Source organism: Brassica oleracea, chromosome C4, assembly GCF_000695525.1.
Source record: "Brassica oleracea var. oleracea cultivar TO1000 chromosome C4, BOL, whole genome shotgun sequence".
NCBI lineage: Eukaryota > Viridiplantae > Streptophyta > Magnoliopsida > Brassicales > Brassicaceae > Brassica > Brassica oleracea.
Window position 1 is genome coordinate 31,837,434 of NC_027751.1, and position 3,867 is coordinate 31,841,300.

Consider the following 3,867-nt stretch of genomic DNA (forward strand, 5'->3'; position numbering starts at 1 on the left):
GCTAATGGCGTCAGTGGAGCTTGCAGATGTGGATATGAAAGTTGTGGTTGCGAAAGAAGTGGTTAGCGGTCATGGAGGCGGTTGAAGGTTTTATGGTGTTGGTTTTTACGAAGGCTGAAGGAAGAGGAACCAGAGGCGGGGAAAGATTAACAGTTTTACCCTCTGGTGGCAGTAGAGGAAGTGGTGGTGGAGAAGCTTATGGCGGAGGTGGAGTTTATAGCGGGATAGTTATGGAAGTGGTAGTGGTGAAGGAGGTGGTATGGTGGTACAAAAGAAAGATACCTCACTGGTGGTTGAGGAGGTAGTTATGGATAGTCCACGATTTGAAATCGGTTTCATGACCACACTTTCTCTGACCACATGAACGAAATTAAATGAAGGTTATAATAGACATTTTACTCCACCTTTTCCTGCACAAAGTATACCTCCAGCTTGAAGTATGTCAAAGTGTAATACAACACCTTTAAAGTATGTCAGAATAAAGCTTTCTGTGACTTCCCGCTTAGTGAGAATTCTGCATAACGTTGATTTAATGCTACGATAGAATTGCAATCCGACTTTTGACCTTTTTAGTAGCAGTTGGTGAATTTGTGCTACCGTGAACTGCTACCAATAATCATATTTCTTGTAGTGTTGTATGCAGCTGGATGTGTTGTATGGACCTGAAGTTCTTGTGGGATCGTTCCCGGAAGGTGAAGTTGATCTGAGAAGAGTTGGGTTCACTGCGCATCGAAGTGAGAGGTCGAAATCTGTAAGCATAATGTGTCCATCTTCACGGACTAGAATGTTTTCTGGCTTCAGGTCTCGGTATATAATACCAAGCATGTGTAAGTACTCCGTGCAAGTAGAATCTCCGCAACATAGAACCTGAAAACAATTTTTTATCATCACTTTTAGTAACTATTAAATTAGCCCTGCGGATTTTGTCCCAGCCAAACCCAAATTTTCAGTTTTCGGTTTGGTTACAGTTTTGAGTTTGATTTAGTTTGGAAAGCTTTCAAAATATTTTGGTTTCTCGGTTCGGTTTCTGGTGAGTTTGGATTTTTTCTAAAAAAAGAAATGGAAAAACGAAAAATTACTTAACCGAATTAACTAAACTAACCAAAATAACCGAATCAACCGAAAATACCTAAATTTAACCGGAACTATCCGAGTTTCTTACAAAATTATACCGAAATCTAACCAAAGTCCAAAATTGGTTATTTTCGGGAAAATATAAAACCAAAATTAACCAAACCAATTCTTTTGGTTTACTTTGGCGAAATTCAAAAATTGGTTATTTTCAGAAAAATATGAACCAAACCAATTTGTTTTGGTTTACTTCAGTGGGATTGTGGCCGAACCTAATGACCCGAGACCAAAAATATCCAAACCGAATTAAACCGAAACCGAAGGCCTACTATGAATGATCATTACCTTGCTGCAGGTTCAGGGAAACACCGGCCTAGCTGCTTCTGTCTGAGGACATGAAGATCTCTTCCAGGACAATACTCCATGACCAGACAAGACAAATGATCCGAAGTAAACTGAGCGTACAACGTAGGAAGAAAAGGATGGTCCAACATTTTAAGTATGTCCCGTTCCGCTTGTGCCCTTGGACTCTTCTTCCTTCTCGCCAAGAACTCGTTGTCCATGACCTTTATGGCAAACAAACAGTTGGTACCAATCAGCTCAGCGAGATAGACTGTTCCTATATCTTCACAACCGAGTTTCTTCAAGAGGTTAAAGTGTCTTAACCCCAAAGAGCCGTATTGCAACTTGGCGTGTTTAACCGCTTCCTCACGTCCATGGACATGTGAGGCTTGTTACCGCAGCTAAACCTGGTAAGATTGCTCTCCTCGCTCATGCTTGTGCTCCTGCTGTAATCATCCCCAAGACTGTCTTTTGAGCTCAAGGAGAAGCCGAATTTGTTACCACTGTCATTGCTCGAGGAAACATTTTGTTTCACGACAATCTCAGCTTCAGAGTGTTGGCTAACATTACAAGAACTAGAGGAGTTCTCACTGGCTACTTGATGAGCTTCTTTACCAACATTATTCAAAATGGAGCTCAAACTGTCTGTGCAAATCTCTTGGTTATCTATGCTGGTGCTCTTCAAGGAACAGTGACATCTTTGGCAGAGGAGTTTAGTTGCACTAGAATCTAATGAAACATCAGTTTCTTCATCTTTTTTAGCTACAGAAACGATGCCAATCTTTAGCTTCTTCTTAAGCAGAATCTTCTTTTTAGGCTTCTGTCTGGGACGTGGAATCGATCTTGCTACCTTTTTGCTCTTCTCTGTTCCTGAGGTAGCTGTGTTGTTATTCAACGTCTCTTTCTGCTCCAAATCCAGAGTGGATGAGATAATTTTCTTCTCAAGCTCCGTTGCATTGTCTCTCTTGCTAAAATCAGAAGGTGGTGAGGTAACATGTTTGTCTACTTCTTTCACATCATCTTCAACAAACGCTAGAGCAGAAGTAGATGCAACGTTTTCATCTAACTCTACCTCCAGTATTTGATCTCTCACTCTGTGTGATCCCAATCTGGTTCCAGCTTGAGATGGCTCATGAATGGGGTTAGGAGGCTGGGGTACACTCCTAGAAGTGCTTTCTTTATCGACATCGTTTACAGGCATCAAAGATCTCTGAACCAACCTTCCTTTACCCTTGTCTACAGACCTGTTATTGGAAACTTGGTTATACAAACTCTTGATCCTGTCTGCTTCAGAGACTCTCGGAGACGCAGCTTCAAAAACTCCAGGTGACTGAGGGGTAGTCCTCGTGGCCCTTCTCATAGAAGGGATGCTTGGACCTGCACTGGCGCTAGTCTCAAGGTTACGGAAAGAAGAGGTTATTAGCCTTGTGACAGATATAGACTGAAAAAGCTTGTAGATGTCATACTCGAGAGTGTTGGATCAATTTAAACCAAATGGGTTTAATTAAAGTGTGAAAAGAAATGGGCCAATGGGCCAATGTAATCAAAGCCTAATGGCATAAGTTAATGAAGGATTAGGAAACATCCCACCTCGCTTACAAGAGCTGAGGATGAGTTGTATAGATAAGCTATTACACTTACCTTGTTTCAAACGGCTTAGAGGAAGAGACGGCTCCCCACGTGCGCGCCGCCGCGGCCGTCCGGGCGGTTCGTCTTGGGCTTTGGGTCTTAGTGGAAGACCTCCGGCTCAATAAGAATATTTTTTTTGGACCAAGTTAAGCTCAACGTTTTGCCATTTAATTCGAAAAAAACGACATGCATTTTTATTTAAAAATTTGTCTAAAAATTAAAAAACGTCATGCATGTTATCCTCTCGATTTAAAACGAGATAAGAGAGAGTCTTGAGGAAGAAGTTTCGGAACTCAACTTCCCTCGATCTCCGCGAGATTCTCGCCCACGTGCAGCAGCTGTTGCGGGAAGTGGGTCTTATCCGTCTCTTTAAATATCGTCTCTCCTCTTCCTTCATTGTTGAACTTTCTTCACATCGAAACCAACAGCAAAAATCCCTTACCGTAAGTCATAAATACGAGAGTGTTTCGTAGATTTTATAGTTCGATATGGTGATCACGAGTGAGGCGTGATTCGTCTGCCATGGTTGTATCCTGGGACTCTATATTCGTACAGTCCCGTCTCACTAACGGAGCGAATATTTTGAGTTAAGGAAAGATATCATATCTCAAATCCATGTCTGTTTGCAAATACAATTTCTTATCGTTCTTGTCTTCGTTCTTACATTCGTCTATTTTCCTTAACATCGCTTTTATTTTATTGTTTATGTCATTTTGGTTTACCGGCGTCTACAATCTTAACTCAAAATCGCTTTACGTTTAAAGCTCTAATCGGGTTGAAAAAACGATTAATAAAAACGGGTTTTGGAACCGTGTTTGCGATTTG

The 3,867-nt window shown here is 41.4% G+C and overlaps 1 pseudogene; it reads right to left on the bottom strand.

Annotated features, from left to right (window-relative positions):
• Positions 1–3,867, bottom strand: part of LOC106338674 — a 28,047-nt pseudogene that overhangs the window by 13,797 nt on the left and 10,383 nt on the right.